The sequence below is a fragment of the Dipodomys ordii genome, unplaced genomic scaffold (assembly GCF_000151885.1).
Source record: "Dipodomys ordii isolate 6190 unplaced genomic scaffold, Dord_2.0 Scaffold4, whole genome shotgun sequence".
In the NCBI taxonomy this organism is placed as follows: domain Eukaryota; kingdom Metazoa; phylum Chordata; class Mammalia; order Rodentia; family Heteromyidae; genus Dipodomys; species Dipodomys ordii.
In genome coordinates, this window is record NW_012267220.1 from 27,255,995 (window position 1) to 27,283,987 (window position 27,993).

The window sequence follows — 27,993 nt, forward strand, 5'->3', positions numbered from 1 at the left end:
ATTTTCTGGTCTATAGTGCAGTATCCTACAGTATCTCTATATCCTACAGTATCTCTATATCCTATAGAGATTTGATTCCGATGCAATTATTTTGCTTAATGTTGAAACTTCTCTTAGTCTCTCTTAGATTCATACCTTTGAAAGTAATCATAAAAGGTGAAATCATAAGAAAATTGGTCTCATTTTTATCATGATATAAAAAAGATACATCCAAGGAATTCATAGCCAAGTCACGTAGCCAAATCATTTATTATAGAATACTTATAAAGATTATTATTTAAATCAATTATCTTAGTAACTACTATAACATGGAACATGTTGCTTTGCTCTGTAAGTACTGTAAAGAGGCTGGAAACAAATGGATTTAGTTCCTTTTGAGACCAGGGAGATACACACAAAATGTTCACTCATGCAAACCCTTTATTTCAGTTAAGTCTGTGTCATTGAATAGATACCAGGTACAAGGCTCTTACCAAGTAGCCAGGCTTAAGAAGATGTCCAGGTCCTGGCTATCTGTAGCACTCCTGAAGGCTAAACTGTTGGATACATGAATAACTATGAGAACTATAATACACAGGAAGGAGTCTGAAGATCCTGCTTGTCCTTTGAGATCTATTTAATATACTTGGGTCTTTGATAGCAACTTCGTGAGTTACTTCCTCTCTGAGGTTTGTGAAGTAAAAAGAGTACAGGTAGGAACTAAGCTGTTTTTTTTTTTTTTAATACTGAGAATAAGTTGGGGAATCATTTACTCTCATATGCTTCTGTCACAAGCTTGTCTCTTTTTTGGGGGGGTGTCCGGTCGTGGGGCCTGAACTCTGGGCCTGGGCGCTGTCCCTCAGCTCTTCAGCTCAAGGCTAGCACTCTACCACTTGAGCCACAGCACCACTTTGACTTTTATCTTTTTGCTTATGTGGTGCTGAGGTATCGAACCCAGGGCCTCAGGCCTGGCAAGCGCTCTACCACTGAGCCACCTTCCCAGCCCCTGAGGAAACATTTTTATTTTTTTTAATTTTTAGTAATTTTTTTATTGTGAAAATACTATACAGAGGGTTACAATTACATGAGCAAGGTAATGCGTACATTTCTTTTTTTTTAATTGTGAAAATACCGTACAGAGGGGTTACAATTATATGGGCAAGATAATGAGTACATTTCTTATCAAGCATTGCAAACTCCTCCTTTGTTTCCCCTTCCCATCCCATCCTCCCCCCCGCCTCCCCCCACCTAGCCCTCCTCCCCCCACACACACCAAAATTGTAAAGTTAGTTTTTGACATACGACTTGTACGGCTCATTGTTGCACTGGATCCACCTGTATCCCTATTTAAATGATTTGGTTTTCCCTTCCCCTCCACAAATTATAACAACATCAGATACAATGAAAGCAGGGGTTATACCGTGGGGGAGGGACATACAGAGCAACAAAGAAATAATCTTATAAATGTGTTACAAACAATCGCATGAAAGAAAAAATCATTTGAATACATATCTTAGGGTTCATTTTCCTAACATCAACTTAACTGAGAAAACATATTTTGGGGGGTACGTGGGGCCTGAACTCTGGGCCTGGGCGCTGTCCCTCAGCTCTTCAGCTCAAGGCGAGCAGTCTACCACTTGGGCCACAGTGCCACTTTTGGCTTTTTTCTTTTTGCTTATGTGGTGCTGAGGAATCGAACCCAGGGTCTCATGCATGCAAGGCAATTGCTCTACCACCGAGCCACCTTCCCAGGCCCTGAGGGGGCATTTTTATATTAAACAAGTTTCTGAGAGAGAGAAGGAGTACTAGTAGGTCAGAGATGGTAGAGTGGATAAAGTCATTATACTTAGAGACAACTATATTAACAAAAAAAGAGCTTCTGAAAATGTAGTGGCACACACACACACAAAAGGAATAGAGTGCTAATTAAAACACAGCTTTTCCACCCAAGATAGAACTAAAAGGCTTTGATTTCTCCATCATTTGTAAAGCAAGTCCTACTCCAAGTGATTTCCAGTGGTAAGGAAGTCATTCTTACCTATTGGAGGTAATTAAGAGTCTTTTTTTGTGTTAAATTAGGTTATATATAAAAGAAAAGCAGCTGCTTTGCTTTTTGTTTTTTTTGTTTTTTTTTTTAAGCCACAGCTTCTTTTCTTCTTAATCAGGCTCTAGGAATCTCCTAAGAGGGCAGGTCAGTGATTCTGGACCCATTAGGGCAACCAAACGAAGATGCACAGGGGAAAGTTTTGAGGCCAACAGAGAAGGCAAGTGGATTAGGGCTGCTTAAGGACCTCTCACTGAGGGCTGCTCTGTCTCAGAGAATAGCAAAGTCCAAATGATCCTCCCCAAACAGCGACCTTTTATATTCGTGGTTGAACCATGTCTTCTCTGCTTAAAACAAAGTCATAGGGGTGATTTTATTCCTTTAGAATAGAGGCTTACATCGTGTCAGACATCCAGTTGAAAAGCTGAGTAGGTTAAGATATTTCAAACAGATACTATTACATCTGTAAATGCAATTGAAGTGGCAGTCCCCAGGTTTTCCAGAGGGCCATGGTAATCTTTTAGCTACTTTAGTGCATTGGTGTAGATTGGAGACCCGAATTCAATGTGTATCTTAAAAAGTGCAGTCAAGAAAAAAATTTCCAAATCTCTAGGTCCCTATGAAATCTTGAAATTCTGTGCTTATAAAACGTGTCGTGTGATTGAAAGAAGAAAGTTTAAAGTCTTCTGCAAGGAAAAGAATAATGAAACAGAAAGCAATCACCACACTTTGTAATAATGTTACTTTTTAATTGCTTGTTGGTTTGTAGGAAAGATTGTGTTGTAATGTGGCTTTTACGATATTTTAACACATATTTCAATTATACTGTATGGTACAGAATTTAAAGACAGCCTGCTGCCAGGAAGGTGCTTATTTATAAAATAGGTTTCTTTTCTTGATAACAACAGAAATACATGCTTATTAGAGAACATTTGGAGACTCTCAAGACCGTAAGTGATGCTACAGCAAAGAAGATCATCATTTTCTTCTTCTTCCTCCTCTTCTTTTATTTTGCCTGTCCTAGGGCTTGAATTCAGGGCCTAGGTACTATTCCTGATCTTCTTTGTGCTCAAGGCTGGCGCTCTACTACTCCAGCCACAGCACCACTTCCAGCTTTTTCTGCGTAGTTTATTGAAGATAAGAGTCTCGTGGAGCCGGGCACTGGTGGCTCACACTTGTAATCCTAGCTACTCAGGAGGCAGAGATCTGAAGATCGTGGTTCAAAGACAGTCTGGGCAGGAAAGTCCATGAGACTCTTATCTCCAATAAACCACCATAAAACCAGAAGTGGCGCTGTGGTTCAAGTGGTACAGCACTTCCCTTGAGCTGAAGAGCTGGGGGACAGCGCCCAGGCCAGAGTTTAAGCCCCACAACTGACCAGAAAAGAAAAAAAAAAAGAATTCCATGGACTTTCCTGCCAGGGGTGACTTAGAACTGCAACCCTCAGATCTCAGACTCCTGAGTAGCTAGGATTATATCCAGGAGCCACCAGTACCCATCTGAGAAGATTATTCTTAATATTTAAAATATTTTGGTGTGTTTCTTCAATCGGCATTTATATACACATTTATATTAATTTGTATATGTATGTGTGTCCTGGGACTTGAATTTTCAGGGCATGGGTGTTGTCCCTGAGCTTCTTTTTCCTCAAGGTGTTCTATTTGAATCACAGCTCCATTTTCAACGCGTTTGTACTACTACTAGTAGTAGTTTATTGGAGATAAGAGTCTCAGAGGGCTGGGAAGGTGGCTCAGTGGTACAGCGCTTGCCTTGCCTGCATGAGGACCTGGTTTCGATTCCCTAGCACCACATAAGCAAAAAGAAAAAAACCGGAAGTGGCGCTGTGGCTCAAGTGGTAGAGCGCTAGCCTTGAGCTGAAGAGCTGAGGGACAGCGCCCAGGCACAGAGTTCAGGCCCCATGACCGGACCCCCCCCCCAAAAAAAAGAGTCTCAGAGACTTTGCTGCCTTGGGCTGACTTCAAACTGTGACCGTTAGATCTCAGCCTCTTGAATAGCTATAACTACAGGTATGAGCCACCCGCACCTGGCTTAATTTTTAAAATTTGTATCCTTTTTTTAACCTGCTCTTTAAATTTTATAATGTAATTATACCTCAGTTTTATACATAAATTGGTACTTAGGTCCATTTGTTAATATTTATTATTTTTAAATTCTACCAACATGAAGCTAGGCATAGGTCGCTCACACCTGTTTATCCTTACTACTCAGGAAGCTGAGATGTAAGGATCATGATTCGAAGAAGAAAAGTCCATGAGAGTCTTCTCTCCAATTTTAAATGCTGGAAGTAAAGCGGTGGCTCAGGTAATAGAACACCAGCTTTCAGTGAAAAAGCTAAGAAACAGTTCAAGAGATCAGTACCAGCATACACAAAAAATGTTCTACCATGATGAAATAAAAAAAAAAGAAGAGCTCATTTATATGAAGGAGGGAAAGATCAAAGAGGAATTCTTCTTCTCATCAATCCTGTAGTATTTAGCCATAATAAAAATCCTAAATTAACTAATCTTAAAATGAAAATTAGGGTTGGAGGATGTGGCCCAATGGTAAAATACATTCATGCTCAGCATACACAATAATACTGTTCCTCTTGTTTTCTTTCACCCCAGCATTAAACAAGAGACCTTCCTAATTCCATCCATCCTGATCTCATGCATGTTTTTGGCTTGTTAAATAGACCTTGGTGATGAATTGCATCAAGCCAGTAATTTCAAGATGGAACCACCATCTGTGCCTGTCTGGCTATAGGCAATACACATTTATAGGAAGACATGATGCAAATATGGACAATTAGTTTGCATTAATTGGCTATAGGGGAATGACATCTTTCAATGCATTTGCTTGGATTTATTTTTCACAAAAACCCTGAGGATTTTAGCAACAATCCCCAGACACATGGCAACTCTATTAGCAAATTTCTGTTGTTTTATTTCTTCCTCTAAACAGTAGTTAATGTGGTACTAGATGTGACAAATGTAATGACTCTGTGATTCTACCCATCTTTCATCTGATTAGCACACCACAGAAAGTCCCTGAACCTTTTAGAAATTGTTCATGGAATTTTCATCTAAAATTAGAAAGGTGAGGGGCTGGGAAGGTGGCTCAGTGGTGGAGTGCTTGCCTTGTTTACACAAGGCCCTGGGTTTGATTCCTCAGCACCATATAAGCAGAAAAAGCCGGAAGTGGTGCCATGGCAGTAGAGCGCTAGCCTTGAGCTGAAGAGCTGAGGGACAGTGCCCAGGCCCAGAGTTCAGGCCCCATGACTGACAAAAATAAATAAAAAATAAAATTAGAAAGGCTGGGGTAGAGATAAGGTATTTGAGCTTGTCTCTCTTTTGAGTTCTTCTCACTACTTTCTTTTTTAAGTTTTACTATGCATATTAAGACTTACTTGTTTCATTATTATTATTCCTAGATTAAATTTAATAATTATTGAAAAGAACACAATCTAGTTTATATAGCATTTTATATAATATATGATTAGAAGGAGGAAGCAACAATGCTTGATAGAAAATGTACTCATTACCTTACTCATGTAACTGTAACCCCTCTCTACAGTATTTTTACAATAAGAAATGTATTTTAAAAAACTAAAATATACAAACAATCTTTATATAATATAGAATCTCTATACAATGTATTTTGTCTCTATATTAAAAGTAAATTCTAAAGCTGGGTGCCAGTGGCTCACACCTGTATTCCTAGCTACTTACTCAGAAGGCTGAGACCTGAAGATCATGGATTGAAGCCAGCACAGGCAGACAAATCTAAGAGACTCTTTATCTCCCACAAACTAGCAAACAGTTGGTAATAGAAGTGTGGTTCATATGGTAGAGTATCACCCTTGAGTGGAAAAAAAAACAAGCAAAAGCTCAAGGCCCTAAATTTAAGTCCTAGTACCAGAACACATACACATAGACTTCTATTTAGTACCAAATGCACACATTTATTTGGTACTTATTGTACTTGTAATATAGGAAAAGTAGTTTTAAATTCTCACTCACCTCTACATATCAGGTTATAACTTCCCTTCTTAGTTGTTCAAAATCACATGCATAAAAAAAGTCAGAACTAAGAGTAGGCTCTATGCCTTTCAGTTCAAATGCCTTTATACACAGATGCCTATGTACAGATGTTTTTAAATTCTCTTAATTTAACTCTTAGTTGGTTAAAAACTGAGGCCTATGGAATTTAACAGAATATTTAACTCACTAAACTAATGCCTACATGATAGATAAGTTAAATTAAGCATCATTGTTGTTTGATTCAGGTTGTTCAAATCATATTGTTTAGTTCTTATTGTGTAAGTCATATTTCTGTACTTTTAAGGGACTTAAGTTTCAGGGGTTCAAGTCAGAGAAATTTTCAGTACCAAATAGCTGACTTTGCTCTGATCCAAATCACATTTGCAGCTTTCCAGAAAACAAATCTATGTACATTTTTAGTATTAAACTTACTTGGTGATACTATGTCCCAACTGTAAGATAAACATGAAATCATCAATTACAAGATGGCAGGATCCAATCTGCAAAGCGCTGATTAAGCTCAAGGACAATAAACATTCATTCATAAGACAGGGGTAAAGTTTTCCATTAAACCATAAATTTCCCTAGTCACCAATAGTACACTTATTTAGGACAAAAGCCCTCTTTTAAACATAAAAGCTTTCTCAAATTAGAGAAGTGCAGTCATCATCAGGTCATTCATGACTTAGGATGTCCAGAGGTAATGCAACACAGACTCAGCAGACCGGCTGTTGATTTTATTTAAACTAAGCAAACTTTTCATAGTTTAACCATGGACACAAGAGTTATTTCCCAAGGGATGTGGATCATTCTCTGTCTCTCTGTCTCTCTCTCTCTCACACACACAGCCCAATTCATACTCATTCCCAAAGACAGATAAAGAAAAGACCTTCATTGTCATGAGAAGCTGAAATAAGGTTTGCAAAGTTCAGTTAAAAAAAAAAAAGATGCCTTCAATCTCAGTTTTCCTAATCTATGACACCAGGCAGTTGACAGCAGAGATAGGATGTTTTCAACACTAAAGAGACAATGAGCACAGAGACAACAAGACCCTTAATTTAGACAAACTCCTCAAATTGTACACATTGACATTTTTTGCTTCCTAACTTAATAGCTTGCCACTTGTAGATGCAGGAGCAGCAAAACATGCCCCATACAAGAAGGCAAATAACTCACAATATGCTCATTTTGCCTACACCAAGTGCATGGCAAAAGAGAGAGAGAGAGAGAGAGAGAGAGAGAGAATCCCTTCTGCTTTTTTTTAAACTGGTGATGCACCGACAACCTTTGTCCAGAGTGACCCAGTCCAGAGAGAGCCTGAGATTCACCAGTCTGTGAGGCAAGCTTCAACAATATGCTTCTAGACCCATGCCTTTATTCTACTCTAAGATTTGCCTCCTTTATGGCAAAACAACCCACAAAGGTAGAGATGAAGGAAAAACAATAGCTATCTCTAGGAGGAAAAGAATTCAAACAAAAGTCCCTAGCCAAAAATCACAAGAGTTCCAATACCCAAAGAACAAGTTCTTGCAAATATTTTCTCCTGCCAATCAAATTTTGGAAAGAGAAAGAAACAAAGAGAGGCCCTCACTGCCCTCACTTGCTGGGATTCTGTACAGAAACAAGGGGAGTTGATTGGTAAGAATTCGAGTTTTTCCTGATTTTTGCCAGAGGTCCAGGAACGCAGCTACAGCCCCAGGGAGCAGGGAATCCTAACCCTTCTCGCGTAGACAAAGCAGCAGAGGAAAAGAAACTTTCACTTCACAAGCCTAAGTTTGGGCCCTGGGGACATGTAAATTAGAATAACAAAAGACAGATTAGCAAAAGAGGCACAAAGATTGTGGTTAATCTATTTGATCTGGAGAGTTCACAGCAAAGAATTGAAACTCCCAGGAGCAGTTAAACAAGGCAAAGAGAGTTTGCCTTCCAGGGACAATAAACTGTGGGGAAGTACACAGTAAACAGAAGGCAAAGAAATTTAAGGAAGAGGAGTGCTGTTATGCCAGAAGGTTTGTTTATGCAAACTCATCTAGGTGTTGACTCCCTAGTTTGGCTCATAAGAGTTGCTTTTATCTTCCTGTGGTGAGGGAGGGAATACCTTCCTCTAAGGGGAATTTAAGCTCTGCTCTGAGGCACCCATGATTAGGATGGAGTGCTCCTCCTTTACCAACAGTTCCATCTCTATTGCCTTCAATTCAAAATAATCTGTGTGCCATAGGAGCATGTGTTAGGGCGGCATTTGGGGATGAACTTAAATTTAACTCATCCTGGTTTCCATCGCTGTTATGTTGGGTCATGTGGTTTCTTTTTATATAAACACAAACGTTATTCCTCAGTTTTCCTGATTCCTTATTTGCTATAGGATGCCGAACCAGAAGCATTTACAGAAGGTGGAGTGTAGTAGATGTAGAGCTTTGAGAGAAAGTAGGAAATGAGTTCCTTCCTTCCTTCCTTTCTGCCTTTTTTCCTTCCTTCCCTCCCTCCCTCTCTCCCTCCCTCCTTCCTTCCTTCCTTCCTTCCTTCCTTCCCTCCTTCCTTCCTTCCTTCCTTCCTTTCCTTCCTTCTTTTTTCCTCCCTCTCTCCTCCCTCTCCCCTCCCTCATATCCTCCCTTCCTCCTTCACTCCTTCTCTTCATCCTTTGTTCCTTCTTTCCTTTCTTCTTTCATTCTAAGGCAATGTGTTAGTATGTTTCCCAGTATGGACTGGAGTTTCTTTTGCTCAAGCATTCCTTCTGCCTCAGCCACCTGAGTATTAGGATTACAAATGTCCAAGCTGGCCAGTTATTAAAGCAGGTTTTCAAAGTTGTAAAATCTCTTAAGCTCCAATTCATTTAGCTACTCATTACTTTAACAAACATTGTATTAGCCACTTTGACTCAAGGAACTTGGGCAAAGGAAAACAACAACAAGCCCAGCTAAATCTAACACAGCTTTTATATTCACATTTTTATTGCTTATACCTATATACTTATAAATATGTCCACAGTAAATCAACATGGTAACAAAAAGACCCCAGAAGGAGAGAATAGACCTTGTGCCTTATACAGATTAATAGTCAAGGAACTAGGCCTGAGGTCCCACCCAGGAGGTCAGGTTGAGAGAGGGTAGTAGAGAATGAAGGTAGAGAATGGGGCAGTTTAGCCAGGTAAGGTCCTTGAAGCCTGAACTATTTCTTAATGTCCTGAGTGATTGAAGTGTAAAGTTTGCAGGAGACAAAGTCCAAAGACCTTGGTTGGAATGGAAGTTAAGGCTATGACTTCTGAAATTTGATGGAAGCATTTAAAAATTAGGATCTGCTTCCTTTCATTGCAGGAAAACAGCTTTGCTGGCTGAGAAAAATGATAAGCAATTCAGAAGGGGAGTGGGAATCTGTTGGCAGAAACAAAGAGCTAAAAGTTAGGATTATATTGAAAAAGATGATGTTGAAGAGTAAAGAGAGCCACATTTATATACTTTCAGTAGGAAAGTATGACATCTTTGGAAGTAATTCAGAACTATTTACTGCTTTATAATACATATGATATGTAATATGCAATATATTATATATGTGATCTATAATAATACATATGATATACTATATGTGATATATATATATATATATATATGATATTCAATGCACTGACAACTGTGTCCAGTACAACATGATTAAACAATGATAAAGCTAACAAGGCAATACTTTTCAATCATTAAAAACAATGTTGGTCAGCCAGGTGCTGTGGCTCACATCTGTAATCATAGCTACTCAGGAGGCTAAGATTTAAAGATTGTGGTTCAAAGCCAGCCCAGGCAGGGAAATCCCCCAGACTCTCATCTCCAACTAACCACCAGAAAACTGGAAGTGGCGCTGCAGCTCAAAGTGGTACAGCATTAGCCTTGAGCACTGAAGCTCAGGGACAGCACCCAGGCCCTGAGTTCAATTGAGAGGTCTGTTCTATCAATTTCCATACTTGCTTATAGGTTGAGTTATTCATATTATTCTATATTACTTTGTCACCTTAAAAAAGCACATAAGACTTTTAGAAGAAGGATGATTAGAATATGGATGAAGGTAGCTTCAGAGGGGAAAGGAAGACTTGGAAAGTCACTGGTAATGTAGACAGAAGGGAACTTGGTGTTTGAGGAGTATGAGAGGTCATGGAAGAAGGGAAAGCATTGACAGCAACATTTCTAGTTTAGTCCATGGCTTTTTTGTGATCCTGTTTAAAGGAGGAGAGAGAACAGAAGGCAGAGCAGGGTTTCACGGAGAAGAATGGGTTTGTGGGTTTTATCTGAAGTTGTTTGTGTGTCCGGCTAAAGCAACTGTTTTGCTTGCTTTGCATCACTCCACTACCACCTTGGCAGAACGTTATTCAGGTTTATGAAATCCTAGGAGGTTGGTGGGAATATTGGTGGAGGGGCAGAGGTTTTAGATGAGCAAACTTACATTTACTTTGTGAATTGTAAACATCAAACAATAGAAAAACTCCCCCATTCTTAAAAAGAAAAGAAAAGCACTAGCATATCAGTTTCAGGTAAGATGAGATCAAACTGATCAAGTTTTTCTTGTTAATTTTCTTTACTATTAAGATAATAAACAATATGAGAAAAATGGGGCATTAAAATTGGAATTTTTCTATATAGACCAAGAGATATAAATAAAGCCATTTAAATGAAATCAGAGTCATCATAGTCTGTTATTATGAATGATAGATGATAGTTTAGGTAATTCTTTACATTGGTTGGTCCACTCAAGCTTGTATGTGTGTACCATAATAGATATAGATAGATAGATAGATAGATAGAAAAATAGATAGAGATCACATATATCTGAATTAGTAGCTCCTATTCTATTTGTGCTTCTCAGCATGTTTAAGCAAGTGCTGCCCTTCCAAATAAGGGGCAAAGAATTTGGTGCTGCAAGTCAGGCTGACGAAGAGGAAATGTATCCTGTCTGAACAAGCAAGAAAAAGGGAAAGGAGTAAAAATTCTTGCAACATTCTGTTCTTCAGAAGAAGAAGGAAAAAAGAGGTGGACATCATGTCTCCAGAGGCAGTTGATTTGTCACTTTAAATTAAAGGCTTAGAAACATCCCTGTTATAGAGATGTCTCTGTGGGCTCAGACTTTGTCAATTGTGGATAATGAGAGAGTGGTGTGATTACATAATCACTCTACCGGACTATGAATTTTTAGATCTAGTCTATGGATAGGTAAATCTAACCAAAAGAACCATTGAATAAAAAAAAATGTTGATCTTATTTTTGATGATAAAATATCAAACTCAGTCACTCATTCACTCAATCTATCACCTATTATCAATATTATATAACACAGCATCAGAAAACAAAACTGCATAATAAGTGAAATATTCCAGCAGATTTCTGACAGTACATACCAAGTCAAGGGATAAATTCAGATGGACCAAGGAGGTATTGGCTATGTTTGTTACCATTTCAGCCAATAGTAATTCTGCATGGACTAAAGAGACCATCTGAATGAGAAAGGGAAGAACCATGGTGTGAGATTTGCTCTAGAAGCATTTCAGTACTTTTCCAGGTCCAATTATGACTTTAGGTTGGACTTATTAGTGATGCTAATTGAAAATGTTTTTTAACAAGTTCATAACCTATATACATTTTCCAGCTGTATACTGTAGCTCTCAGAGACTGGCAAAGCTGAATCATAATACCTCCTTGCCAAGACTTGTCTGCAAATTCTTAACCTTTTCTTGTTTGCCAAGAACAAAGAAAAATTGTTGTAAACTTAGCTGCTGTTGTAACATATGAGCAGTCTTTTCCGAAAATGCAAATTAGGCAAACAAGAATCATTACATCACCAGCAGAATGAAGTTACATTTGGTTTCTGCCATTATGTATGCCTATTTCTTTCATACCTTCCTTGATAGATTTTATAGCATTTTTATCATTTATAAAACACTTGCATATGTGTAATGTCATTGGATCATTTTGAGACCTGATGTTTTTAATATTCTTAAGGTCTGAAACCTTTGATACTTAAATTTATATGGTGCATTTGATTTATAAGAAATGTTTTGATTACTGTTATATGGAAATATTATATCTCAACATATAGGCTATGCACCTTTGGCAAAGATAACTCATGGTCCTTTGTTTATTGCCACATTAAGGAGATTTTCAAATATTACCAAAAGCATCTGGGTAGCTCTTAATACAAAAAACATTACTTAATGTATTATCCGTTACTTATGCCAATATGTAGGAAAAATCAAGTGTTTTATGTCGTGTGTGTGTGTGTGCCAGTGTTGGAATATGAACTCAGAGCCTGAGTGCTGTCCCTGAGCTGTTTTGCTCAAGGCTAGTACTCTACCATTTGAGCCACAGCTCCACTTTCTGCTTTTTGGTGGTTAGTTGGCTATAAGCATCTTATAGACTTTCTTGTCTAGACTGCTTTCAAACCACAATCCTCAGACCTCAGCCTCCCGAATAGCTAGGATTTCAGGTGTGAGCCACCAGAGCCCAGCCAAGAAGAGTATTAATCATCATTCCCTGTGAATGAATAGCTACCCATGGCTTGTGGGTTAGCAACCCCCTGTATACCTGTCATCTTGAAGTTCAAGATCGAGAAAAAAGCTAGGATTTGTTTCAAAGTGAAGCTCTGTGGCAATAGGGTCATACAATTGTAATTGTACATTTTAAACCAGGTAATTGTATCCTCCAGTATGATTGTGAATGAACAGAGACTTATTATTTACCCTCTGCCTGTTCTTTATTTATCTGAGGCTGAGCTACCTGTATAGTTTCCCTGAGCATGGGAGAGAGGCCCAGGGGGAGGCATTTGTTCTCAGCTATTATGTCTTTCTTTTCTTTTCCTTGGGTGCACCAGTCCTTATAGCTTTCTGTCTGGAGACTTTCCTCATACAGATGCTCAGTGGTAGAGTGCTTGCCTTGCATGCATGAGGCCCTGGGCTCAATTCCACATAAACAGAAAAAGCCGGAAGTGGCGCTGTGGCTCAAGCGCTAGCCTTGAGCTGAAGAGCTGAGAGACAGTGTCCAGGCCCAGATTAGGCCTCATGACTGACAAAAAAAAAAAAAATAAGTAATTGTACAAAGAGAGGTTACAATTCCATAAGTCAGATAAAAAGGAGGATTTCGCATTAGAAAACACATATGAAAGAAAGAAGACTCAGTGGAAAGAGCTTTATCAATGAAGCAAAGGATGTATATATACATATCTCTCCAAGTCTTCTATTTATGTATGAATTCATATACTCATTTATTTAGGACATTTCCAGTCATAAGTCTATATGTCTCTAGCAACATGTCTAGATCTGCAAAATATTCAAGGTTGGAGAGGTAGTACCTCCGTGTGTGTGTGTGTGTGTGTGTGTGTGTGTGTGTGTGTGTGTGCTAGCCCTAGGCTTGAACTCAGGGCCTAGGCACGGTCCCTGAGCTTTTTTTGGTTCAAGGCTAGAGCTCTACTACTAGAGCCACAGCTCCACTTCTGGCTCTTTTTAAGTAGTCTATTGGAGATGAGAGTCTCAGGCTGGCTTTGAACTATGAGCATCTGATCTCAGCCTCTTCAGTAGCTAGGATTAAAGATGTGACCCACTGGCACCGGGCAATTATCTCCTTTTCACACTTGGGACTTAGGGAAGATGACCACAGATATGCCCTCTCATTGGGTGCAATACATTGAGCACACGTTGTGCTGTCTATAACATCAGCCTACATGGGTGAAGTGACTTGAGAGACAAGTTCTTGAGTTTGTGCTTGGGTCTATATGTTATACTTACTAAATTGGCCCTAAGGCAGCTGAATTAGAAATATTATGAACATGTTAACTTGTAAACACTGATTGGTCTCAAAGTTCTATAGTCAAAACAAATCTACAACAAAGACATGAAGGAGGAGGAAATAGGGACTATTTGGATGTGGCATTCAGAATAGGAAAACACTGTGTAGTATAAACAATCTGGTGCCAAGAACTAAATGCAAAAGTGACCAGAAAAGAAGGAGGCTGCTAGACCTGGCTGCAAATGCATCTATACATATATCTATGGATCTCTACTGTTTTGTGTTTTTCCACTGTGGTCCTCAGTCATTGCTGGTGAGCTATTTCAAAGCCTTTTAGTACTTATTCTTTGTATCTTGTCTGTACTCATTTGGAGCCCATTCAAGCACATACAGAGCCCATGTACTGGTAACTCATACTTGGTTTTTGTTTTTGTTTTATTTTGTCAGTTGTGGGGCCTGAACTCTGGGCTTAGGTACTGTCCCTCAACTTTTCAGCTCAAGGCTAATGTTCGATCACTTGAGCCACAGCACCACTTCCGGCTTTTTCTGTTTATGTGGTACTGAGGAATCGAACCCAGGGCCTCATGCATGCAAGGCAAACACTCTACCCCTGAGCCACCTTCCCGCCCCGGTAACTCATACTTGTAATCCTAGCTACTCAGGAGGGAAAGATCTGAGAATCATGCATGGTTTGAGCCCATCCAGTGCAGGAAAGTCTGTCCAATTAACCAGCGAAAAGCCAGAAGTGGAGCTGTTGCACAAGAGATAGAGTGCCAATCTTGAGTCAGATAGTTAAAGGACAGTACCCAGGCCCTGAGTCCAAGCCCTAGTGCTAGTACACACACACACACACACACACACACACACACACACACACACACACACACAGAATATTTGTTACTACCATCTCCAGAAACTGTCAGAGCCCAGGGGACATAGGCTCTGAAAGCCCAGTGCCCAGACCAGACAGAGTAGAAAATTCTATCTGGAAATCTACCAAGATTCTCATGATTTCAGCTGTCCCAGCTGCATGGGGACAGGGTGATCTGTAATAGATAAGAAGGTAGGAGCAGTGAAGCTTAGCACCTGTCCCCCCAACACAGCTTGTTCACAGAAAACTTTGTGGGACAGTGGAAGAAAGGAGCTTGGAGCTGTCTTCCTGGAGCTTGGAGCTATCTTCCTGGATTAAAACTCATCTGAAAGCAACCAACTCTTTCCAGAGTCGGACTTGTAGCCCTCATTTCCACAGAGGTATAGAGAAATAAAAACACAGGCATGGGAATTCCTGGAAAAGCCCAAAGAAAACAAAGTACCTATATTGTGCAAAGAGTAACATCTGATTTGGTGTCAAGGAGGGATAAGAATAGAAAAGCACCAAGTGTAAGTGGCTCACACCTGTCATCCTAGCTGCTCAGAAGCTGAGATCTGAAGATTGTGCTTCAAAGCCAGCCCAAGCAGGAAAGTCTGTGAGATGCTTATCTCCAATTATCTGCAAAAAGCTGGAAGTGAAGTAGTGGCTCAAATGCATGTTAGAAAACTAGCCTTGAACAAAAAAGTTCAGGGGACAGTGCCCAACCTTGAATTCAGTCTCCAGTATATTACACACACACACACACACACACACACACACACACACAATAATAATAATAATAATATGAAGTCACTTGTGGCACAATAACTAATGAGCGGTAGAATGAAGTGTTATAAAGTTGTTATGATAATAGCCATGTGTTATTTTTTTCTGTTTATGAGATTTTTAAAAAGTTAGGCTGAAATTTTTTTCAGATTTGGCAAAAACTTTACTTAAACATCCTTGGATACAATTTTTGAGTTACTTAGCATTCACTTTCATTTTGCACATGTCTTGAAGCTCCTTGAGATAACTGGGCTACATTTTTTTTTAATGGTACTGGAATTTGAACTCAGGGATTCAGGGTTTCAAAATTGCTAGGCAGGTGCCCTGTCACCTGACCCATGCTTCCAGCCATTTTTTTTGCTTTAATTTTTAGGTAGGATGGCCTATTTTGTTTGGGGCTTTCCTGGGATGAAGATCCTCCAGTCTATAATCACAGCTTTATAGCTGAGTTACACATGTGAACCACCATGCTTGGTTTATTTATTGAGATTATGTCTTGCTAGCTTTTTTTTTTTTGTTTTTTTGCCTAGATGGGCCTCAAACCATGATTGTACTGATCTCTGCTTCCTTTGTAACTGGGATAACAGGTGTGCATCATTACACCTGGCCCACATTTTTTATTTTTAATTCTATTAAAAAGGAATCTATTTTCCATAACAGTATTTTGGCCAGGTATGGTAGTACACACTTGTAATCTCCACTATCTATCACCTGTAGTCTCAGGGTAAGTAGGAGAACTAAAATCCCATGTCAGCATAAGGACTCAAGAACTTATCTGGAAAAAACTAACTAACAAACAAAAAAACAAAAAAGAGCTGTGGTGTCTGATAAGCACCTGCCTGTCAAGTACCTGGAACTCTCTGAGTTGAGTTTGCTCAATGGAGAGTATTACTTTAAACATAATATTCTATAATTCTCAACATAGACATATTTGGTATAGTTTTACCACAGTTTAAAAGTTGTTATTTAAAAGTATTTTGTAAATAAAAGTATTCTGTAAATAATTTTTTGAGAGAGAAGGCATTAATTTTAGAGGCAAACGGCTACAGATAATACTATCTATGAAAAGAATCTTAATAATGAGATTTCAGTAGGATTTGAAATGTTTTTCATACTTGGGCAGAAATTTACTTAAGCCAGATTTCCCCCAGGGGAATCATAAAATCAACTAACCACAATGTTGCACACATGTTGTGTTATTTTATTTACTAAGTTGAATTTCCGTTCTGGTGCTAAGAAGGTTGCCCAGAGCACTATGCCAGAGAACCTAGGAGGCTGCTGAGCTGGAATCCAAACCAAATCAAGCAGAATGTGTTCCTTAAAAGAGATTTATAATCTGTGATTGATACGTATTTTTACAACCTTTAAGTAACTGTGTCAGAAGCCCTCAAAACGATATCTTCATGTTCACACTACAAGGCTTTCTGTGTGTTGGAGACACATCAGTGAATTGCAAAGGATGTAGATTTACATTTTCTACATTGCCATGAATACAGTACTCCTTTGGTGCTGTGTTTGCAACACACACACACACACACACACACACACACACACACACACACACACACTTTCAGTCTTTAGCAGTACTGTCTTAAAGAATAAAAATGGAACCAGGTCTAATGGTCCATGCCTGTAATCTCAATTCTGGGGTGGCTGAGACAGGAGAATCATGAATTCAAGGCCAGGATGAGCTCCCTTGTAAGGCTTTGTCTCAAGAGATGAATATGTAAGAAATAATAAAAACAATGGACTGCTCTGAACTGGAATACCAATCTTATCTCACCTTCCTCCTTCTCCCTCTCCCCCCACCCCTTTCTTTCTTTTTTCCAAACTATGGTTTTGGACTCTGGATCTGCTCTGGTCTGGTGCTAGCTGGGACAGAGGGGTACCACTTCCCAGTCTTTTTTGCTTTAATTTTTTGCTTTTGTTTTGGTAGCATTTTGCACTTTTTGTCTTGGTCTAGCTTGGAGTGGGATCCTCCTCCTACTTCTCCTCCTGAGTAGCTGGGCTTAGTGTGTGCTGTTAAACCTGGCTTGCTTTTTGAGACAGAGGCTTAGCAATTTATTTTCCATCAAGGCTGGTTTTGAACCACAACCCCTCCACTCCCACCCCTCATATCCGCTTCCTGTATAGCTGGGATTAGAGGTGTAACCCACCAGGCCTGGCCGTATCACATTATACTCTTGATGGTCCTTTTCCTAGTGTTTCATTTTGTAGATGCAGAAGTTAAGTTACACAGAACTTAACATGCAAAAGTTAAGGTAGCCATATTGGAAATGAGTATTAAAAGTCACCGAATGGTCTGATGGAGGAAGGGTAATAGAGTATAATGTTACAAGTAGAAAATTCCTTTATTGCCCCCACAGAAAGCAGTTAGGAGAGAAGGTCTGTTCAAGATTTTACATAAGAAAATATAATCAGAAAAAAAAACTGAGGCAGGAAAAGTAAGTAAGGAAAAGAATCAGCATCAAAGTTATAATTTCATTGCATTTTGAACATCCTCAAGCACAGTCAGGTATGAAAAAGAAAGCGAAATGTTTAAAACTGAAATGGAGAGAAAATATGTTAGAGAGAAGAAAGTTTGGGCTTGTCTTAAAGAAGTAGGGCAAATAGATGAAATAGGTCCGCCAAGATGTGGAAGCCAGGTACCAGTGTCCCACACCTGTAGTCCCAGCTACTCAGGGAAACTGAGGTCTAAGGACTGAGGTTCAAAATATACCCAAACAGCAAAGTTTGTAAGGCTCTTATCACCAATTAACCACCAATAAACCGGAAGTGGAGGTTTGGCTCAAGTGGTACAAAAGCTCAGAAACAGCACTCAGGCCCTGGGTTCAGGTCCTAGGACACACAGTCCCACATACACACCCCACACAGGAACATGGAATGGAGCCTAAAGCATGGCACTGTTTGTCTCCATTTCTGCTGCCCACGTAATCATTCATTATTCTTGTTAGCGCCACCCCTAGCTATCTTATCTGATCTCCAACACTGTAGCTAAATTACTCACTCTCAGCAAATGATGTCTCTTTTCTTTCATAGAATTCTTTCCATCTGAAGCTATGAATTTTGGTTTTCTCCCACTGCTCCTGATCACTACATCCTTGTTTCCTCTCTTCATTTCCCCCCTCTCAGTTGTCTTCATATGCTGGTCCTCAAAAGATGTTTTGCCTATTTCTTTTCCAAACATTTTTTTGAGATCAGAAGTCTTTCCCTGGCCTTAAGCACCAAAGTTTCTCAGTTACCAGTGGATTGCTCTGCACCCCAGTGTCATTGGATGCAAGGCCAGCTTCCCAGCTCTCCCCTAGTATCTCTGATCTGTTTCATGCATGTGTCTGCCCTGCAAGCTCAGGTCTCAGGCAGTTTTATAATTCCAGGGTGATTTTTTTATTCCTTCTATCACTATATACAATGAACCACAGGCTCAGTTTGTTCCTCTGTGTCTCTGGGAAGCTTCTCACCACAAAGCTGTTATTTCAGTTGCCACACTCTCTCTCCCTCATGTCAACACTATTTCCTTTTCTCAATTTACCTGATTTTTCAGTGGAATTACTACTTTTGAGAGAGTGAGGAAAGAAAGAAAGAAAAAAAGAAAGGAAGGAAGAAAGAAAGAAAGAAAGGAAGGAAAGAAGGAAAGAAAAAAGAAAGAAAGGAAATAAAGAAAGAAGGAAGGAAGGAAAGAAAGAAAGAAGGAAGGAAAGAAGCAAGGAAGGAAAAGAGAGGGAAGGGAATGGAAGGGAAGGAAAAGGCAGAAGGAAGATCCTGATATTTAACTCACTCAACCATGCTGGTGGATTTACCATTGAAACCTTGAATAAGGAAACACTCAAAGTTGCTTTTAGGCATTTCATTAGAGAAAGAGACTCCCAGAGAGGCTCTTGCCCTAAAGCATACCATGTTGCCCCAGTGTAATGACAAGAACTCTCATGAGCCACAGCCAGTGTTCGCAGTGTCCCTCAAAGAGAGAAAAAATGCTGCCCTCCTCCAAGCCAGCTGCCGAGCCCAGAACCACAGACTCAGTGGGGTCCTGAGGTGGTCAGGGGGAGCTGCTGTGAGTCAGCCTTTAGTCACCAGTCAGACACATTTCCAGACTAGAGAATGGATATTATGTGTTTTGTGTATGTGCTTGTGCATGTGTGTGCATGCACATGTGCACATACACCAATCCTGAGGCTTGAACTCAGGGCCTGGGCACTGTCCCTGAGCTTTTGTGCTCTACCACTTTGAGTCACACTGCCATTTCCAGCTTTTTGGTGGTTAGTTGGAGATGACAGTTTCACAGACTTTATTGCCAGGGCTGGCTTCAAACAGAGATCCTCAGATCTCTGCCTCCTGAGTAGCTAGGATTACAGCCAGGAGCCACCCATGCCTTACTAAGCTCACATTTGTTGCTTAGCATTCCCAAGTTCATATAGCTGCTTCAGTTTCTTGGGAGACTAAGTCTGTTCCCTGCTACATGGGGAAAGGTTGGCCATTTTCTCAAGGTGTTGGATGGGCAGCAGTATCTTAATTCTTCTTAACACATACTTGCATTCAGTCCTTCTTGTTCTCAGATCTTGAAAAGCCTAATTAGCAATATGCTATCTCTAGGTGGTCATGTCATGTTTTTTTTATCTTTACTCTTTCTCAAAGTAATTCTTACTCTCTACTCTCCTGTCAGAAACAGGTTGTAGAAAAGTGGTTTGATGTCTGAATGTGTTTTTTGCATCTCATTATGTGTAGAATCCATACAAGCACATTTAAAGCAGCCCACCGTGGCATGTGAATGGTCACTGTGTAAACTTTTGTTGCTGAAATCACCACTGTGGAGAATTATGTGATTACATCAATCTGGGCATCAATCTATAATCTGAATAAAAACACTAAGGGATCAACTGATGCTTCAGTGGAACCATTGTAGTTTTGCAGAACATTCCAGAACTTGTGTTTTCATACCTGATTTCTAATAATGACTTAAAGATGTTCGGTATCTAGGCTGAAAATAGTTTCAATAATTAGGTAGATAGATTTCTGTCTTTCTTGTCTCATTTGGGGTTGTTTGCATTTCCATCCCTTTCTCTTCTTCAGTCCAATTTCCATTCCATTGCCAAAGATTTTTTTATAGCTAGACTCACAAAATAAAACTACTTTTTTTTTTTGCAGTACTGGGATTTGAACACAGGGCCTCTTATTTGTTAGATAGATACTCTGATACTTGAGCCACATCCTCAGCTGTTTTTGCTTTGGTTATTTCTGAGATATACCCATGCTTTCTGCCTGGGCTGGGCTGGACCACAGTTCTCTTATTTACAGTTCTCTTTCCCTCCACCTCTAAGGCAGCTGGGGTGGTAAGAGTTTCCGACTATTCTAGCTTCTTCTGTTGAGATGAGATCTCACTAATTGAACAATGATCGTCCTGATCTCTCTCTCCTGAGTAGATAATTGCAGGCATGAGCCACTGTACCTGGCTCACAGATAATATTCTGTGCTAGAAGTTAGGCGTTTTATTCTGTTTTCATCTTTCAGTGACAAATTGGGTATTTGGAGCTTAAACATTGTGTTAGGGAGATTTGTTGGTGAGTTAGGGGAAATGAGAAAACTGTGTGACCAAAAAAAACAACAACAACAAAAAAAAACCCAACATACTGTGTAGAGAAAATCATGAGGAAAATATTTTTGGGTAAAGAAAGACCAAAAAAAAAAAAAAAAAAAGAAGAAGCTGAGATGCCTCTATGATCTGTTGGAATGCTGAGCTCTCATTTGGAACTAGAACACTATTCTCTTAGAAAAATCACCGTTTTCCACCCATTTATGTTTCTATTTTCTTCTTTTCTTTTCCTAAAGAGTAATTAAATATTCATTACTGTTAAATGAGAGATTGCTGTGATAGGAAGTCAAGCAAAGCATGATTTATTTATTTATTTTTTTACTTTTCTCTGCCAAAGATTTTTCAGCCCAAGTAATAAAAGAATCTGCAAAGGAGAAACGATGTAAGTCGAATGAAATATCCATTTCCAAATACTACTGTGGGCATGTAAAATGATATTGTGTGCTAAAATACCTCAAAACTTTTTTTTGAAACTTTGAAAATGGTATTTTTAGTATTACTTAGGGTATTGTATAGGCTGTCTTCTGTAACTTTTTAAGGTATAAAAATGTGAAATTCTCAACTTGAGTTTATGGATCTATAAAATAATGAAGTGTAAAATAATACTGTGTCACAGGATTATTGCAAGGGTTAAATGACATACAAAAGGCGAAGTGACACAGGAGACCGCACACTGCCTGACATACAAGCCAAGGCCAAATAAGTGACACCAAAAAGAAAGAAAAGTCCCATACAAAAATATACAAGAACATAGGTAAGTATGAGAATGAATTTGTGTTCATCAGTAATTCTGCCTGGATTAAAATTATGAAGCAGGAGAGCCCTACACACACTAGGACCTATGATTTTCTTAGCAATAATCTGTTACAATTGGAAGCAATGCATGTTGTCTTTTTCAAAGAGTTCATAGGCTCAAGATCAGCTACTTGATCCACTAGTGTCACTAGAAACTTATCCAGATTACAAAGAAGTAGTAGATATTGGGACTCTGAATCAATCAGAGCTTTTGTTTATCAAAGTAAGAATCACTGATTATTTCTGTTTTGTTGTTGTTATTATTATTGTTTGTGCTGGTCCTGGAGCTTGAACCCAAGGCCTGGGCACTGTCCCTGAGCTTTTGTGCTCAAGGCTAATGCTCTACCACTTGAGCCACAGTTCCATTTCTGTGTTATTTATTGATTAATTGGGGATGAGAGCTTCACAGATTTTCCTGCCTGGGCTGGCTTCAAACTATGATCCTCAGATCTCAGCTTCCTGAGCTAGGATTACAGGAGCAAGTCCCTGGTGCCTGGCTAGAATAAAACCCACTGATGATTTTTCAAATATGTCCACAAGCTAACTTGGCTTATTTCCCCTAATTTTATACATCAGAAAATCTATTAAGTTTGTGCCATTTGCTTGATTAAAATTAATATGTGCTTCAAGTGTTTTCAAAATATTTGCATTTGTTTTTGTTTTTTTTTGTTGTTTTTTTTCCAAAAAAATAATCCTTGTAGTTGAGGTGCTGTTATTTCAAAGTGGCTATGATTTCCTCTCAGAAATTAAAACGCAAAATAATGAGAACAAAACATGTTTTTACTTGAAATGCAATTAAGCCAACCGAGAGAAACAGTGCTTTCCTAACTTAGAGGAAAACAGCTGTGTTTATCAATTTGCTCTAATGATATTAGCATTTATCTTACAGAAACATTTGTTTTATTTAAGATACACAATTTTCTAAATTATAATTGACATAAAAGACAATGCAATTTTTATTACAGTTTTTGTGCTTAAGTTAGTTGTACAGGAAAATCCTCATTCCTAAAGCTCACGGTAAACTTGTTTGATCTTGTATTAATAGACAAGTTGCTTAAAAATTTGTTTTGTGCTAGATCAAACCCAGGGATTTCTCAAATGCCAGGCAATTCCTCTACCACTGAGCTATATCCCTTGACCCATGAAAGTTGTTTACATAGCTTTTATATGTAGAATCTCCCAACCAAGAATTATTTCCTGATTAGATATGATTTATTAGTCATTATGATAAAATTTTAATTTTCAAAATGCCTTAAAAATAACTTCTGCATACATTTGTTTAAATTTTCCTAAAAGGCAAAACAAGCAGATATTAGGGTAGGAAAAGAATCATTTCTGTGTATTACTAATTTTTTTCTTATTTTTATTTGTATGTTTTAGCATTTTATAGTTCTAACCTATGCCCTTAGTTTCCTGCATATCACATAACTTTCCTGTGTCCTTCAACAATAAAAGAGAAAAGAAAGAACGTTTTCATTGCCACATTTCTCTCTCTCTCTTTTTCTTTGTCAGTCATGGGGCATGAACTCAGGGCCTGGACTCTCTTCCTCAGCTCTTCAGATCAAGGCTAGCACTCTACCATGAGCCAAAGTACCACTTACGGCTTTTTCTGCTTATGTGGTGCTGAGGAATTGAACCCAGGGCCTCAGGCATGCAAGGAAAGCACTCTACCACTGAGCCACCTTTCCAGCCCCCATATTTCTCTTGATTGGTCACAGTTGAGGTGAATAGCATTTGAGGAAATGACAAATATGTTCTTGTATATATAAAAATGCATATATACAAACAATAGGAGAAATACGCAAGTTCCTAAGACAGCAAGGTTTGGAGACGTCATTACCACTACCCTACAACAAAAGCCAGCCCAGCTGTTAAGAGCTTGAAGTCAGAAATATAATCTTCTTCTCCTCTGTTTGGAAAACCATGTAATCAGGATATAGTACTAGACATTTAGGCACAATAAAAACTGATCAGAATTACTAATGCAGCTATACAAAACCTCTAAATCTTAATTTTAGTGTAGGTTTGCACTGAGTTAAAAGTTAAATGTTTTGACAAGATTTGTTGCTTTTTAATCAATTTCATTTGAATAATTATATCAATTATTCTTTTGAAATAACAGATTGCTTTAGAATTGGTAGAGAGACGATCTTTTTTCAATTAACAATACTATTCTATTGCACTAGAATTCTTTATTTTGTTTGGCGTCAGTGGAGCATGTCAGTAATTCTAGCTACTTGGGAGGCTGAGAATTGAGCATTGCAGCATGTAGCCAGCCTAGGCAGGAAAGTCTGTGAAACACCTCCAATTTACCAGCTAAAAGCTGAAATGAAACTGTGGCTCGAGTGCCAGTCTTGAACCAAAAAGATGAGGTATAGTACCCAGGCCATAAGTTCAAGTCCCAGTGCCGACATGTGTGTTCATGCACACACACACACACACACACACACACACACACACACAGAGTTCTTTTATTCCAAGAAGACTTTCTCCTGCCTATGTTGGTCTCAAACTCTTAGATTCTTGGTTAGTCTGAGCTACACAGTGAGACCATATTTCAAAGGCAAAGCAGAACAAAACAGCAAAATACCTAGCAATATAAAGACAAAACTTTTAATATTGATTTCAAAATGAACACTGTAAATTAGCTAAACTTCAAAAGACTCACTGATGACCCACACAATTTTTACTTCACCATTCTTAGCAGGTAAAAAGCACCCCTTTAAGTACCATGGGAGACAAAACAGACTCCAATATTTTCAAAGAATTCCCTAAAAAATGTACATATTCATGGGCAAATTACTTTGTGTTGGTCATTAAGAAGGAAGGCAGGGTTTAGGACAGAGACATTGTGGCTATATAATCAAACCTGGTCCTTATTTTTGAGAATTTGCAATACAAGGCAGAAGTATTTAAAACAAAACGTTTAAAATACAAATTATTTTATAAGACATGTATAAAAATATATTTGCAATTCTGGCAGTTGTTGTCACAGTGTTAGGGAGGAAGGGGATGTCATACCCATGACCATAGATAATGAACCCAGCTATCTGACCCTTACCCAGAAACCTTTCAGACCTGCACGCTCAAAGTGCCGGGAGCCAGGGACAGTGCGCAGTGGTGGCTATGGAAGGGTGGACAAAATCGCTTAGGGGAGTGAATATAAAAGCAGTGCCTTAGAAAATAAAAGCAATAAAACCCAGCTAATTAAATTTAAATTTAGCGCACTCCACTGGCAAACTTATCTGTGTGTTCACTATATTCTCCAAACTATAAAACATATTTATAGACTCCATGAAGCAGGAGTGAATTTTGGATACTCTCTTTTTGAAAAAAAAAATTAAGAATGGAGCAATACAAAAAAAATTCAGGCTTTTGACAGGCCTCTTCTAAGTGTGAGGCCCTCACACTTCCCTGGGATGACATAAATTCTACCTTAGTGAACAGATATTTTCAAAACATGGAAAGTGTGACTAAACACACAAAAAGTGTTAGTTTGAGCACAACAGGATGGTGAGATGTTGAAATAGGGATATATCATTAACAACTCTTCTTGATAATCTGAGATTCTGTCTCTAGTAACATTGATGTCTGTGGGGTATGAAGCCAGCCTAGGCAGTAAAGCCTGTGAAACACTAACCTCCAAGTTACCAGCTAAAAGCTGAAATGTAACTGTGGCTCAAGTGCCAGCCTTGAACCAAAAAGGTGAGGTATAATACTCAGGCCATTAGTTCAAGTCCTAGTGCTGACATGTGTACACACACACACACACACACACACACACACACACACACACACACACACACACACACCTGTGGGGATTGTTCAGAACTCTGTGGCAATCCTTCAGGATTGAGTCTGCCAGAATTAGGCTCACTATGTTCTTTTCACACACTGGGATTTCAACCCAGAGATTCCTGCTTTCTAAGAAGGTACTCTGACATTTGCACCATCCCTCCTGTTCTTCAGGCTTTGGTTACAATTTGAGACAAGGTCTCAGTTTCTGCTGTAACCCACCTGGACTGAAATCCTCCTATTTATGTTTCCTGCCTTGGCTGATACGGCAGGTGCATGCAACTGGGGGGATCAGCTTTTGCTGTTGTGATGGAGACACAAAAACTTTTTGCCCAGGCTGGTCTTATACCATAATCCTCCTGTTCTTTGCCACCTTAGTAACTAGGAGTAGGGGTGTGAGCTACCACACCTAGCTTGTACATTCTTTTATTATCCATTTTTACGTTGCCCACTCAGATAGCATCTATGGGCTGGGTAAAGTGTATTAGCTTATTGAGCATTCTGAGCGTGTTCCAGGACTTGAAATATTCAGATTATTTGGGCTTCTTGGAATTATTTAACACATACCACAACTTTCCTTGAAACACAAATGCAAGCTAATGCGACTTTAGGGACATATTTTATGGCTTAATGGGGTTGAGAAAAGGAGACAAATTTCCCTGCTGAGAGTAACACAGCTAATCTTTCAGAGGAAACTTTGGTTGAACTGCTTAGAGACCATTCCATCCAAGCTGATTTTGTGGGCTTGTAACATTTTACTCTGCTTCTGCTGTCTCCTAAGAAGGTTCTGTTTGGGTTATTTGTGCAGATTCACACATAAAGAACTTAGGTGTTTGGAGCAAAACCAGCACAGATTGGTACAGATTCAGGACCACGGACCTTGTTAAGGAATGTGTACCCTTTTTCTGGAGAAGCTCTTGAGCTGTGAAATATTTTGGACCTCGATTGTTATTATTTCTACAAAAGTAATTTATGTCTTCCATGAATCTATTCATGTTCCTATAGAATTCTGTAGAACTCACCCTCCATAGCAGGTGTTTCACTAATTATTTTGGCAGAAAACAAACATCCCTAACATAGCCCTTAAACTAGCAAAAGAAATAACAAAGCCATAGGTCTTCAAATCTGGCTTGGGCCTATAGACAAGGCTCAGAAACTCAGTGGAGCCTATTTGATGATTGTGAATCTGGCTGGTCCGAAAGGCTTGACAAGACAAGATGGCCCATCAATCACAGCAGAGGATTTACAGATCAGGTTTGATGGATCTTCTGCTATCTGTGATGTTGTCCAAATTATTTTCAAGTGTGTCTGGGTTTATTCTTTTGAAAAATAAGATCTTATAAGGCAAGTGTGCAAACATACAATGTAAGAAGACTTCCAGAGCCTGGAATCTACTGTGAAGTTGATCTTGTCTGCTGCTTAGATGAAAAAACTCAGGCTGGGTAAGTGACAGGGCTGCCTATCCATAGAGGTAGGAAGCGTAAGAATGGACAATCACCTCTGAGTCCAAAATTTCTTCCTTATTTGTCATTTCCCCCTTTGAACGCCTTGCTGTCAAAACATAAAATACGTCTATGATCAGTTTGATATTGCTGTGTAACAAATTACCCAATCCACATCAACATAATCTTAACATCTGTGGGAAAAAATAGGTCTGCAGATCAGAGGAGGAGACTCTGGGTCCTCTGTCTATGTCTCCCAGGGCTAAACTCAAATGGTTGACTGGGTTGTGTTCTAATCTGGGGCTCAGGGTCTTCTTCCAAGATCATTTAGGTTGCTGAGAGAATTTAGTTCCTTTTGGAATGAAGGATCAAGGGTCCTACCTTTCCTTGTAGGAAAATACCAGATGTGGGTAGCTCTCTCCTCTTGAAGACACTCCCAAATCTCAGGCATGAGATTCTTTCAAAGCCAGTAGAGGAGCCTTTCTTTTAAGGAGGACCCACTCCCTGATTAGCAACTCTTCTGACCAGATCACTCTGATTAGCTTAAAATGGACTGATTAAGAATCTAGTTTCAGGAGGTAATAATCCCCAGGGAGGACATCTTAAATTCTTGTACAGTGGAACTAGAAATCTTGATAATCTTAGAATTCTGTTTGCCAAATCTGTACTGCAGCTATTCCTTGGTTTCCCCAGGGATCTGGACCTAGGGCACCAGAGATACCAAATCTCTTAGATGAAGTGGTATAGTGTTTGCCTCGATGATGCACATCCTTCAGTACATTTCAAACCACCTCTATGTCACTAATAAATGCCTAATGTCAGTGTTATATAAACAGGTATTCCTATATTGTTTATGAAATCATGACAATAAAATAACTTCATGTTCAGTGCAGACATGATTACTTTTTTCTAAATATTTCTGAT